Here is a 15,267-nt window from a genome sequence, read left to right as displayed (position 1 = left end):
ATATAATCAGTAAAATTAAAAAAAATGAAGCATTAAAATAAAAACAAAGGAATGGAATGGAAATAGAAATAATAATTTGATTAAACAAAATAAAAACAAATAATCAAAATAAAAATTAAAAACAATAAATGAAACAAAATAAAAATAGAAACAAAAAATCTATTTAATAGAAATGAAAACTAGTCAGACCAAAAAAAAAAATAATAATAAAAAAATAAAATAAAAAACATAAATAAAATAAAAGAAATAATAAATCTATCAAATAAAACGAAAACCAATAAATCATTAAAAAAACATAGAAAAACACTAAATCAACAAAATAAAATAAAAAACAATAAATCAATTAAACAAAAATGAAAACATATTAAATAAAATGAAAAATAATGCATAAATAAAATAAAATGAAAAACAATAAATCAACAACTTAAAATTAAAAACAAGTAAATCAATATAATAAAAATAAAGACAAAAAATCAATAAAAATGTAAATCATGAATAAACTCTGAATTATGTACACTGATGAACACCTGTCAAAATAAAACATTTTTAGAAGCACATATTGCATAGCAGATGAAGATATTCTTTCAAAATAAAAGCATGTGTTTTTTAAGCAGAGTGACATCATACAGAGAGAGAGACTGACACTTCAATATAAAAGCACATGTAAGGTTTCCAGGTGGCAGTCAGAGATTTTCACATTAAAGAAAGATAAAATGAGCTTGAACAGGAAGTCCAGAACTAACAGATCAAGCTAAGAAAATAAAAGACTCTCATTATTATATTAGAGCAGGAAATCCATAATTCATCAACAACATGAAAAATAAACTGTGTGTGTGTGTGTCTGTGTATGCTTGTGTGTGTTTGTGTGTGTGTGTGTGTGTGTGTGTGTACAAATTGCTCGTTTTGTCGACAGTGGAAATCTATAATTGGATGACTTCAAAATAAAAGCATTCACTTTAAAGCTTTGAAACTTAAAACCCAGCCTCTGAGTGTGTGTGTGTGTGTGTGTGTGTGTGCGCGTGTGTGTGTGATCCTCATTAGTGTGTGTTGTTGTCATGACTACAGCTGTCAATCAGCTGAGCTCTCTGGATTCACTTTTCTTTAGGTCTCTGTTTCTGGAAAGTTTCTATGAAATTCAAATAACTGTGTGTGTGTGTGTGTTTGTGTGTCGGTGGGTTGAAGGGCGTCTCCACGGTAACAGCAGGAGAACGGGAAGTGTTGGATGGTTGTACAGCTGTCAGTCACACAGTCACCCTCTCTGACTTTTGTGCCACTTTATTTTGAAGAGAAATCACTTCCTGTTTATCTAAACAAAGATTTTGGTTGTAATATTTAAATGTGAGTTATTTTAGTTTGAGTCAGTGTTCTTGGTGTACAAAAGGATTCAGTACAGATATAATTCATATAAACTAGAATCCCCGCCCTGCGTTCTGCGTCTCCCCCAAACATGATGATGTCACAGTGAAGCTGACCTTTGACCTTCATTATTTTATCCTGTTAGACATCTGTGTCAAGTTTGATCAGAATTGAAAAGTGAATGAATTCTCACAAAACACGTTTAGTGAGGTCACACTAACCTTTGACCACCAAAATCTAATCAGTTTATTCTTCAGTCCAGGAGGACGTTTGTGCAAAATTTAAAGAAATTACCTCAAGATTTCTTGAGATATTTGGTTCCCTAGAATGAGAGAGATGCAAGCTCGCAATGACCTTTGACCTCCAAAATCCAGTTAAATCATAATTGGGTCCAAGTGGACATTCGTGCCAAATTTTAAAATAGTCCCTCAAGGTATTCTTGAGATGTTGCGTTAACAAAGACGTGACAGACAAGGTCACAATGACACTGACCTGTCATCTCCAGCCACCCGAATATAATCAGTTTACTGTTAAATGTGTGAGGACGTTTGTGGCGAATTTGAAGAAATTCTCTCAAAGTGTTCTAAAGATATTATGTTCATAAGAATTGGATGGAAAAAGGGTCACAGTGACTTCTGACCTTTGCCCACCCTAATCTAATCAGTTCATCATGAAGTCCAAGTAGACATTTGTGCCAAACTTGAAGAAATTCCTTCAAGCTGTTCTTGAGACATTGCATTCATAAAAATACGATGGATGCAAGGTCACAGCAGCCTTGGCCTCTGACCCTTGACCCTAGCCCACCAAACTCTAATCAGTTCATTGTTGAGACCAAGTTGACGTTTGTGCCAAATTTGTTCTTAAGATATTGTTTTCACAAGGATGTGATGGACAGACGGACGGAAAGCCCAAAGACATAAAGCCGCGGTGATCTGCGGCATGGAGGAAAGCTTTAGAAGCAAATTGCAGAGTGAAACAGGAAGTTGTCAGACGTGGCGTGGATCAGCTCACACAGACAGACGGGATTTATTGGTACGAACATTCCACGTTTGTTCTGAACGGATCTTTGGCGTTATTGTTTGTGTCGGTGCTGACAGGTGTGACACACTTCCTATTGGTTAACGAGTGTTGATGTTAGCTGTGTGTTTAAAATGTGCTGATGTTTGAGCGTGGCGTCGACCTTCAGACACATCATCCAATCTGAGAGGAGGAGTTTCTGTTTCATTTCATTTCCAGGTTTCCACTGTGTGTGTGTGCATGTGTGTGCGTGTGCGTGTGTGTGCGTGTGTGTGTGTGTGTGTGTGTGCGTGTGTCAGCAGATCAATGGTCCTTGAGGAGAATCGATTAGAAAAACAAGAGTATTAATCATTGCAAAGAGCAAAGGAGGAGGAGGAGGAGGCGGAAGAGGAAGAAGAGGAGGAGGAGAAATAGGAGGAAGAGGAGGAGAAGGAGGAGGAAGAGGAGGAGAGAAAGGATTATACCCACTGATGACTTCATCACAGATTCTTGTGTGAATAAAAAAAAACATCAACACCATCTCTCCTCCTGACTGTTGTTACACCATCTCTCCTCCTGTCTGTTGTTACACCGTCTCTCCTCCTGACTGTTGTTACACCATTTCTCCTCCTGACTGTTGTTACACCATCTCTCCTCCTGTCTGTTGTTACACCGTCTCTCCTCCTGTCTGTTGTTACACCGTCTCTCCTCCTGACTGTTGTTACACCGTCTCTCCTCCTGTCTGTTGTTACACCATCTCTCCTCCTGACTGTTGTTACACCATCTCTCCTCCTGTCTGTTGTTACACCGTCTCTCCTCCTGTCTGTTGTTACACCGTCTCTCCTCCTGACTGTTGTTACACCATCTCTCCTCCTGTCTGTTGTTACACCATCTCTCCTCCTGTCTGTTGTTACACCATCTCTCCTCCTGACTGTTGTTACACCATCTCTCCTCCTGTCTGTTGTTACACCGTCTCTCCTCCTGTCTGTTGTTACACCGTCTCTCCTCCTGACTGTTGTTACACCATCTCTCCTCCTGTCTGTTGTTACACCATCTCTCCTCCTGTCTGTTGTTACACCATCTCTCCTCCTGACTGTTGTTACACCATCTCTCCTCCTGACTGTTGTTACACCATCTCTCCTCCTGATTGTTGTTACACCGTCTCTCCTCCTGTCTGTTGTTACACCATCTCTCCTCCTGACTGTTGTTACACCATCTCTCCTCCTGTCTGTTGTTACACCATCTCTCCTCCTGACTGTTGTTACACCATCTCTCCTCCTGACTGTTGTTACACCATTTCTCCTCCTGACTGTTGTTACACCATCTCTCCTCCTGTCTGTTGTTACACCGTCTCTCCTCCTGACTGTTGTTACACCATTTCTCCTCCTGACTGTTGTTACACCATTTCTCCTCCTGACTGTTGTTACACCGTCTCTCCTCCTGACTGTTGTTACACCATTTCTCCTCCTGACTGTTGTTACACCATCTCTCCTCCTGACTGTTGTTACACCATTTCTCCTCCTGTCTGTTGTTACACCATCTCTCCTCCTGACTGTTGTTACACCATCTCTCCTCCTGACTGTTGTTACACCATCTCTCCTCCTGACTGTTGTTACACCATTTCTCCTCCTGTCTGTTGTTACACCATTTCTCCTCCTGACTGTTGTTACACCATCTCTCCTCCTGTCTGTTGTTACACCATCTCTCCTCCTGACTGTTGTTACACCGTCTCTCCTCCTGACTGTTGTTACACCATTTCTCCTCCTGTCTGTTGTTACACCGTCTCTCCTCCTGTCTGTTGTTACACCGTCTCTCCTCCTGTCTGTTGTTACACCGTCTCTCCTCCTGACTGTTGTTACACCATTTCTCCTCCTGTCTGTTGTTACACCATTTCTCCTCCTGTCTGTTGTTACACCATTTCTCCTCCTGTCTGTTGTTACACCATCTCTCCTCCTGTCTGTTGTTACACCATCTCTCCTCCTGTCTGTTGTTACACCGTCTCTCCTCCTGTCTGTTGTTACACCATCTCTCCTCCTGACTGTTGTTACACCATCTCTCCTCCTGACTGTTGTTACACCATTTCTCCTCCTGACTGTTGTTACACCGTCTCTCCTCCTGTCTGTTGTTACACCATCTCTCCTCCTGACTGTTGTTACACCATCTCTCCTCCTGACTGTTGTTACACCATCTCTCCTCCTGTCTGTTGTTACACCATCTCTCCCCCTGTCTGTTGTTACACCATCTCTCCTCCTGACTGTTGTTACACCATCTCTCCTCCTGACTGTTGTTACACCATCTCTCCTCCTGACTGTTGTTACACCATCTCTCCTCCTGACTGTTGTTACACCATTTCTCCTCCTGACTGTTGTTACACCATCTCTCCTCCTGACTGTTGTTACACCATTTCTCCTCCTGACTGTTGTTACACCGTCTCTCCTCCTGTCTGTTGTTACACCATCTCTCCTCCTGACTGTTGTTACACCATCTCTCCTCCTGTCTGTTGTTACACCATCTCTCCTCCTGTCTGTTGTTACACCGTCTCTCCTCCTGACTGTTGTTACACCATTTCTCCTCCTGACTGTTGTTACACCATCTCTCCTCCTGTCTGTTGTTACACCGTCTCTCCTCCTGTCTGTTGTTACACCGTCTCTCCTCCTGACTGTTGTTACACCGTCTCTCCTCCTGTCTGTTGTTACACCATCTCTCCTCCTGACTGTTGTTACACCATCTCTCCTCCTGTCTGTTGTTACACCGTCTCTCCTCCTGTCTGTTGTTACACCGTCTCTCCTCCTGACTGTTGTTACACCATCTCTCCTCCTGTCTGTTGTTACACCATCTCTCCTCCTGACTGTTGTTACACCATCTCTCCTCCTGACTGTTGTTACACCATCTCTCCTCCTGATTGTTGTTACACCGTCTCTCCTCCTGTCTGTTGTTACACCATCTCTCCTCCTGACTGTTGTTACACCATCTCTCCTCCTGTCTGTTGTTACACCATCTCTCCTCCTGACTGTTGTTACACCATCTCTCCTCCTGACTGTTGTTACACCATTTCTCCTCCTGACTGTTGTTACACCATCTCTCCTCCTGTCTGTTGTTACACCGTCTCTCCTCCTGACTGTTGTTACACCATTTCTCCTCCTGACTGTTGTTACACCATTTCTCCTCCTGACTGTTGTTACACCATCTCTCCTCCTGTCTGTTGTTACACCATTTCTCCTCCTGTCTGTTGTTACACCATCTCTCCTCCTGTCTGTTGTTACACCATCTCTCCTCCTGACTGTTGTTACACCATTTCTCCTCCTGACTGTTGTTACACCATCTCTCCTCCTGACTGTTGTTACACCATTTCTCCTCCTGTCTGTTGTTACACCATCTCTCCTCCTGTCTGTTGTTACACCATCTCTCCTCCTGACTGTTGTTACACCATTTCTCCTCCTGTCTGTTGTTACACCATTTCTCCTCCTGACTGTTGTTACACCATCTCTCCTCCTGACTGTTGTTACACCATCTCTCCTCCTGACTGTTGTTACACCATTTCTCCTCCTGTCTGTTGTTACACCATTTCTCCTCCTGTCTGTTGTTACACCATCTCTCCTCCTGTCTGTTGTTACACCATCTCTCCTCCTGACTGTTGTTACACCGTCTCTCCTCCTGTCTGTTGTTACACCATTTCTCCTCCTGTCTGTTGTTACACCATCTCTCCTCCTGTCTGTTGTTACACCATCTCTCCTCCTGTCTGTTGTTACACCGTCTCTCCTCCTGTCTGTTGTTACACCATCTCTCCTCCTGACTGTTGTTACACCATCTCTCCTCCTGACTGTTGTTACACCATTTCTCCTCCTGACTGTTGTTACACCGTCTCTCCTCCTGTCTGTTGTTACACCATCTCTCCTCCTGACTGTTGTTACACCATCTCTCCTCCTGACTGTTGTTACACCATCTCTCCTCCTGTCTGTTGTTACACCATCTCTCCTCCTGTCTGTTGTTACACCATCTCTCCTCCTGACTGTTGTTACACCGTCTCTCCTCCTGATTGCTCGTTTGTTTTATCTCCTTCTTGTCTTTTCTCATCTAATCTTTTCTTACTTAATCCCATCTCATCCCATGTCATCTCATCTCATCCTACGTCATCTCATCTCATCATTAATATCTCTTTTGTTTTTTAATCTCAAACATGTTTTTGTTTCTTTTTTTCCCTTTAAATTGTTGAATGTCCATCACTTTGAATCTTTATCTTTCAGTTGTCATGCTGTCTCGGTTCATGTCACAGATTTATTTCTTTTCATCTCATCTCAATTCCTGGTGTCATGTTTCTGCTCTCATTAGTTTCAGTTTGTTTTCGTTTCATCTCGTTCTGTCTCCTCGTGTTTCTGAATGTCACTGTATCCTGTTTCTGCGCTCACGCTTTGTTCACGTTTCCATGTATTGTCCTGACTGGTTTGGTCATGTCTCGGTGTGTATGTGTGAAATCACACGTGTGTGTGTGTGTGTGTGTGTGTGTGTGTGTGTGTGTGTACCAGCTGTTTCCTTAGCAACTGAGGAATGTTCTAGAACAAACAGCCGCAGAGGTCGAGCTGTACATGTGTGTGAGTTCAGAAATGAAGGGAGGACGTAGAGTCAGAGATACGGTGACACGATGATTAATCCTGGAAACTCCTGATTTTATGATTTAACCCTAATACAGACTGCTATTTAGGATATTTCACATATTTAGAATATTACATAAGTCTGTTTTTTCAGGGTTATTCCAAATGTTTACAGACTTTAAGGAATATGTTGGATCTTTTGAAACGCGGTCGTGTGAGTCACGTATCCACAGTTTAGTTTAGTTTAAGAGGATCAGCATTATCTGATGCCACAACATGAGCTGCTCTCTTAGAAAAAAGCTTTTTTTCACTGATTTTGTTGTTTTTAATTTTCTCTTTTTACAAATGTCTTGTTTTTGAAAGACATGAAGCCAATTTGCTCTCAGCTTTGAAAGGGTTAAAAACCAGACTCCATCAAGAAAAACAATCATTTGTCAGAGCTGAACACAGGAGATGCTGCCTCCATCAGTTGTTACAGACCCCTTTAGGGTTGTCGTCACGATGACGTCATGTTATCAGCTGGAGGTGCAGCTGCCTCTCCCCCACAGGGCTGTAGGCTCCATAGGAGTGTAAAATGTGTGTTGTCTTGTTGTGTTATTGGGAGCCAGAATAGAAGGAGTCATGGCTCAAAACCAGCCGCCACTGCCCGTCAACAAAAACAAAGACAACTATGGTTAAATGTGATAAGACCAAAGGACTGGACGGAGGCCATCATCAAAAATGCTCACATGTGCAGCGCACACTTCATATCAGGTTAGGGAAAAAGTATTTCCTGCTGTAGGGATGAATAAGGTTATGTGTATTAAGGGTTATCATGTCCACCTCATCAGAAACTGGGGAGGGATTAAGAGGAAGATTGGATTTCTCTGCAACGCTAACTTTTTAGCACATTAGCTAACGTTAGCTTCCATAGCAAAACAAACAAGTGTGGTCCTCCTTTGTAAGATTGGCTTCCTGTGACATCATCCATCCACTGAGTGAGAGCATACGGGTCGGCCAGTCTGGTCCCGTTGGTCAGTGTTTACTTATTCAAGTAATACTGGCGGTCCCGGAGAGTGAGTGACCTGACATGGTGCGTTGGTAAATTCAGTCTGACGCTCTACACTAAAATGAGAGCCCTGTTGGTGGAAGAAACGCAGCGTTATATTTCTACATGAATGAACCAACGGTTAAGTTAATCACACATTCACTCCGCTCGGCGCTCTGCTGCTCCGTCTCCACAGACAGAGTGTCCAGAGTGCGCTCTGCCACTCTGAGAGTGCGCTGCTCTGGATAACCCAACGCTACATTCAGACAGCGCTCCCAATTTATCAACGCTCCAGTTTGTGTCAGAGTGCGCTCCCACACTCAGAGTGAGTGTTTCTGAATGCACCACTCACATCATCTTCCTCCATCGTCTGAAACAAGACAACACAACTTGTTAGCTAGCGCTAGCTAATGTCTGTGGTAGGGCATTAACAACTTTGATTTTTTTCAGGTCGACTTATCTGTCAATAAAGTCGAAGTCGAGTTGTCATTTGATGACGTCATCACATTGACACGGCGGAGGAAAGTGAAGTATCTCCACACATGATGTGTGTCTGTCAGGCCCGAACATACTCGGGCGGAACGTACGCGGAACGGTCTCTGCGGAGGTCCGCGCGGACTCAAAGCAGACGATCGCAAGCCCTGTGCGCGCAAAGCTCAGATTTTACGACCACACAGACTCTGCTCCGCGCACCAGTGACTGCTCGGCATGTATTTTTCACATCGTGGGGATTTTTCACAGACATTTTTACAGGAAACTACAACGCGGAAGTGCGCTCGACTATGAAAGCCCGAATGACTGCGGACATTCCTCGCGGAGTCTGCTCCGCTTAAGTATCAGGCAGCGATTGCATTCCGTACACAAGCACAGAGAGAGAGAGAGGGAAAAAGCACACGACTTGTTGACTCCTCCTGGGGGGTGTTGACTTGTGCCACTGACGTCGACACGTCGACAAATAGACTTTTCTGTTAATGCCCTGTGGAGAACTGTTTTGCCTCCAGCTAAGCCCCACCCACCAAAAAATCATCAAAAAACAGTCAGAGGGTGTGTTGTGTGAGTTTGGTGTGAGGTTAATTCAGATTCAGCAGTCACACAGTAACACTGACTGCTGGGCAGCAGAGGGACGACTCAACTGTCTTTACATTTTCTTTCCTTTTTTTTTTTTTTGCATATGTTGTTTTTATATTGTTTCGCCGTGGCTTCAGGTTATCGTTTGCTCCACGTACAGGACGCCATCATGGAATTCTCAGCTGGTCAATGGATAATCAATCAGAGCAGAGAGACTGTGAGTTGTGTGAGGAGAGAACAAGACAGACAGGAAACAAAAACAAACACGCACGTCGATCGTGTCTTGGCGTTTCTCTCTCTCGTTAACCTCCCACCCCCTTCTCACCTGCCGGCCAATCACAAACGACCCCTGCCATCTCTAAACCAATCACATCAGACCCAGCTCACACACACACACACACACGCACACACACACACACACACACACACACACACACACACAGATGGCGGGGGGTAATTCTATTACCAGAGTTATATTGAAACGTGAGGAGAGGCAGCTGCAGCGTATTGAGAAGATTTACACAAATAACACACACAAACACACACACACACTTCCTGCTGCTGGTGTGTGTGTGTGTGTGTGTGTGTGTGTGTGTGTGTGTGTGTGTGTGTCTTGCAATGGAAGTTAAAATGTCTGAAAACACATCGACACAAACCATCAAAACGTTTACAACAGCAGAGCCACAGAAATATCAGTCACTACCATTGACTTAAATTCACTTCCGTTCACATCCGTTAAAACAATGAAGCTGTTTAAATGAACGTGAACAGGAAACTCAAACAACTGTTGGATGACAAAGTGTCTGTGATGCTGTTGGAAACATTTGTTTTAATGAATCCATTAACTTACACTTTGAATTCATCCATTATTTATTTCATTATTAACACCTTCATTATATAAAATAAACTGCTAAAAACTTGTTTTCTTCAGTATCAAAGTCATCAACAGATAGTTCTCTGTTTCCATGGTTACACTGCAAACCGGAAGTGCTGTTTCACGCTGCAGAGTCAACAACATGTAAACACATGTAAACAGGCTGCACTGAAGCTGAAGCAAAGTTATAAAAATAATACACAAAGTTTTATGATGTTGTTGCTGTTGTTGTTTACAGACTCTGGTTTCTCTCTCAACAACCTGCTGAAAGAGGGGTGTTTCTCTTTCGATGGAGCTATGCTGACGGTTTCCCTCTGCTTACACTCTTTGTGCTAAGCTAGGCTAACACTCTGCTTCTAGTCTTTGTGCTAAGCTAGGCTAACCATTTCCCTATGCTTACACTCTTTGTGCTAAGCTAGGCTAACACTCTGCTTCTAGTCTTTGTGCTAAGCTAGGCTAACTATTTCCCTATGCTTACACTCTTTGTGCTAAGCTAGGTTAATCATTTCCCTATGCTTACACTCTTTGTGCTAAGCTAGGCTAATCATTTCCTTATGCTTACACTCTTTGTGCTAAGCTAGGCTAACACTCTGCTTCTAGTCTTTGTGCTAAGCTAGGCTAACTATTTCCCTATGCTTACACTCTTTGTGCTAAGCTAGGTTAACAGTCTCCCTCTGCTCCCACTATTTGTGCTAAGCTAAGCTAAGCTAACAGTCTCCCTCTGCTCCCAGTCTTTGTGCTAAGCTAGGCTAACAGTCTCCCTCTGCTCCCAGTATTTGTGCTAAGCTAAGCTAAAAGTCTCCCTCTGCTCCCAGCTTTTGTGCTAAGCTAGGCTAACAGTCTCCCTGTGCTCCCAGTCTTTGTGCTAAGCCAGGCTAACAGTCTCCCTCTGCTCCCAGTATTTGTGCTAACCTAAGCTAAGTCTCCCTCTGCTCCCAGTATTTGTGCTAAGCTAGGCTAACAGTCTCCCTCTGCTCCCAGTATTTGTGCTAAGCTAAGCTAAAAGTCTCCCTCTGCTCCCAGCTTTTGTGCTAAGCTAGGCTAACAGTCTCCCTGTGCTCCCAGTCTTTGTGCTAAGCTAGGCTAACAGTCTCCCTCTGCTCCCAGTCTTTGTGCTAAGCCAGGCTAACAGTCTCCCTCTGCTCCCAGTATTTGTGCTAACCTAAGCTAAGTCTCCCTCTGCTCCCAGTCTTTGTGCTAAGCTAGGCTAACAGTCTCCCTCTGCTCCCAGTCTTTGTGCTAAGCTAGGCTAACAGTCTCCCTCTGCTCCCAGTATTTGTGCTAACCTAAGCTAAGTCTCCCTCTGCTCCCAGTATTTGTGCTAAGCTAGGCTAACAGTCTCCCTCTGCTCCCAGTCTTTGTGCTAAGCTAGGCTAACAGTCTCCCTCTGCTCCCAGTCTTTGTGCTAAGCTAAGCTAACAGTCTCCCTCTGCTCCCAGTCTTTTGTGCTAAGCTAACCACATTCTGTGGCTATCAGCGTCACACAGACAGGAAACTGATATCAGACAGAGAAAAGTCAAAGTGCCTTTATTGTCATTATATTGAGAACAACACAACGAAATTTAAGTGCTGCTCTGTTTCATCTCATCTCATCTCAGATCATACATAGATAGATAAATAAATACATAAATAGATAAAATCAATCAATGAAACAAGAATATTATGAGGGGAAACACAGTGAGAGGATTTAAACTAAATGCCACAGTGTTTGGAGTCAACAAGCAGGCCAATGGGGAGCCAGCGTGTCAGTGTGACCTCTCCTCTGATTGGTTGGTTTGGAGTCACAGGCGCTCTGTGTGTTTAAATTCCCTGAATGAGGCTTTAATTGGTTTTGGCAGGACGCTGATAGTGGCTTCATACTGGACACACACACACACACACAGTCATGTCATGTTCAAAGGCTGAGTGAATCAACTGCATGCCGACACGCTGATAAACCCTTTAACACACTAATTAACCCCAACACACACACACGCACGCACACACACGCACACACACACACACACACACACACACACACACACACAGTTTTATATTATTTATCCGCCAAACAAAGTCCAAAACTTCAAACACACACTGACTCATTCACCTTTAAACACTGTTTACCTGTTGGCTGAGTGTGTGTGTGTGTGTGTTGACAGAAATGCTGTAAACAACACACACACACACACACACACACACACACAGAAAAGTGGTTTTGACCTCCAGGTCTCTTTAACACAGAAAGGCATTGTGGGAGTTATCACACAACAGACAGACAGAGTTTGTGTGTGTGTGTGTGTGTGTGTGTGTGTGTGTGTGTGCGTGTGTGTGTGTGCGTGCGTGTGTGTGTGTGTTTATATTTGCCTTCAAGCTTCAGTGTGTGTGTTTACTGTGTACAGCTGGCAGTGAGCTGATAACAGCCCTATTAGAAATATTAATATACCCTGAACTCCACAGAGCCACACACACGCCTTTGGTGTGTGTGTGTGTGTGTGTGTGTGTGTGTGTGTGTGTGTGTTCCCTCTGGTCATCCCTGATTGGTGCAAATCAATTAAAAGCCTGAGACGTGGCGTTCAATTGGCCCTCAGCTGTGACTGACAGGCGGGTGTCCTGCTCGCCCAAGGAACACAACAAGAAGTAGAAACATGGAACAAACGAACAACTAAGAGAGAACCGTCAAACAGAGAACAGAAGAACCAGTTATGCAGAGGTAAAGAACATAGAACCAACTTACTGGATATTAAAGAACCACTGAAATTCTAAATGATAAAAGAGACCAGCAGTAGAAGCAACTCTATAAACAATGGGCAACAATAGAATCATCTGTACACAGGTAAAAAACAACAGTAGTATCAAGTGTGTACAGGTGAGGAACTGCAAGAGAACCGTCTGTCGACAGGTACAGAACAGCATTGAAACCAGCTATCTGTTGGTAAAGACCTGCAACAGAACCAAGTGTGAAGAGAGGCAGATCTGAACCAAGGGGTGAGTGATATATATCGTTAACAATAATATCATCGTTGTTTTAACGATGTGCAAATTTACGTTATCGAGTATGCAAATTACTTCACAAAAACAACTGAAAACACACGTTGAAACCCCACACATTCACTGAACAAGAGTTACGTAACTTGCGTGCAGCAGTATGCCTAGGTGGTCACATGATCTTTCACTGGCACCTTCCCGGCAGGTCAGCCTGCTGCTAAACAAACATTCACGAGACAACATAGCAACACCACCTACGGATGCTCCAGCAGCTTCAGAAGACGTGGGTCAAATGTAGTGATAGGTCCTAGCCTGTCAGGCTAAAGTTCGCCGTGCCGGAAGACCATCTACAGAGCTACCTAGCCTAGCCACAGTTAGCTGAACGAAGCGGCAATATGGCACAGTTTCAAGTCTCCCCGCCGGAAAAGTTCACCTTCAAGGCTGAAGACTGGCCTAAATGGATTAAACGCTTCGACAGATTCCGCACTGCTTCTGGACTGGAGACACAAGCAGAAGAGAATCGCAGGAATGTGATCTTTGAGAGAGTAAAGTTTAATCAGCGGCATCAAGAAACGGGCGGGACGTTAAAGAACCCCAGTAGAACCAACTGTGTACAGGAAAAGAACCACAGTAGAATCGATTGTTTTCAGGTAAAGAACCACAGTAGAACCGATTGTGTACAGGTAAAAAGCCACAATAGAATCGATTGGGTACAGGTAAAGAACCACAGTAGAACCGAGCGTGTGCAGGTAAAGAACCCCAGTAGAACCGATTGTGTACAGGTAAAGAACCACAGTAGAATCGATTGTGTGCAGGTAAAGAACCACAATAGAATCGATTGGGTACAGGTAAAGAACCCAGAAGAATCAATTGTGTACTGGTAAAGAACCACTGTAAAACCGACTGTGTACAAGTAAAGAACCACTGTAAAACTGACTGTATACAGGTAAAGAACCACAGTTGAACCGACTGTGTACAGGTAGAACCGATTGTGAACAGGTAAAGAACCACAGTAGAATGGACTGTGTACAGGTAAAGAACCCCAGGAGAACTGACTGTGTACAGGTAAATACTCCTAGTAGAACCATTTGTGAACGGGTAAAGAACAACAATAGAACCGACTATGTACGGTTAAAGAACCACAGCAGAACTGATTGTGAACGGGTAAAGAACCACAGCAGAACTGATTGTGAACGGGTAAAGAACCACAGTAGAACCAACTGTACAGGTAGAACCGATTGTGAATGGGTAAAGAACCACAGTAGAACCGCCTGTGTACAGGTAAAGAATCCCAGATGAACTGACTGTGTACAGGTAAAGAACCACAGTAGAACCGACTGTGTACAGGAAAAGAACCACAGTAAAACTGATTGTGTACAGGTAAAGAACCCCAGTAGAACTGATTGTGTACAGGTAAAGAACCACAGTAAAACCAACTGTGTACAGGTAAAGAACCACAGTAGAAACGATTGTGCACAGGTAAAGAACCCCAGTAGAACCGATTGTGTACAGGAAAAGAACCACAGTAGAATCGAGTGTGTACAGGTAAAGAACCCCAGTAGAACCGATTGTGTACAGGAAAAGAACAACAGTAGAATCGAGTGTGTACAGGTAAAGAACCCCAGTAGAACCAATTGTGTACAGGTAAAGAACCACAGTAAAACCGACTATATACAGGTAAAGAACCCCAGTAGAACCGATTGTGCACAGGTAAAGAACCACAGTAGAATCGATTGTGTACAGGAAAAGAACCACAGTAGAATCAAGTGTGTACAGGTAAAGAACCACAGTAGAACCGATTGTGTACAGGTAAAGAACCACAGTAAAACCGACTTTGTACAGGTAAAGAACCCCAGTAGAACCGATTGTGTACAGGTAAAGAACCACAGTAAAACCGACTGTGTACAGGTAAAGAACCCCAGTAGAACCAAGTGTGTACAGGTAAAGAACCCCAGTAGAACCGATTGTGTACAGGTAAAGAACAACAGTAGAACCAAGTGTGTACAGGTAAAGAACTACAGTAAAACCGACTGTGTACAGGTAAAGAACCCCAGTAAAACCGATTGTGTACAGGTAAAGAACAACAGTAGAACCAAGTGTGTACAGGTAAAGAACTACAGTAAAACCGACTGTGTACAGGTAAAGAACCCCAGTAGAACCGATTGTGTACAGGTAAAGAACCACAGTAAAACCGACTGTGTACAGGTAAAGAACCCCAGTAGAACCGATTGTGTACTGGTAAAGAACCACAGTAGAACCGAGTGTGTACAGGTAAAGAACAACAGTAGAACCAAGTGTGTACAGGTAAAGAACTACAGTAAAACCGACTTTGTACAGGTAAAGAACCCCAGTAGAACCGATTGTGTACAGGTAAAGAACCACAGTAAAAC

General features: G+C 43.4%; 1 protein-coding gene across 10 annotated transcripts in view; it reads right to left on the bottom strand.

The window, feature by feature from the left end:
- LOC117264970 (receptor-type tyrosine-protein phosphatase mu-like) overlaps positions 1 to 15,267 on the bottom strand; it is a 259,756-nt gene that overhangs the window by 168,165 nt on the left and 76,324 nt on the right. The window lies entirely within an intron of this gene.

This window comes from Epinephelus lanceolatus, chromosome 20 (genome assembly GCF_041903045.1).
Source record: "Epinephelus lanceolatus isolate andai-2023 chromosome 20, ASM4190304v1, whole genome shotgun sequence".
Taxonomy (NCBI): domain Eukaryota; kingdom Metazoa; phylum Chordata; class Actinopteri; order Perciformes; family Serranidae; genus Epinephelus; species Epinephelus lanceolatus.
The sequence above is the reverse complement of the archived record's forward strand: the minus strand, read 5'-3'. Positions and strand labels throughout refer to the sequence as shown.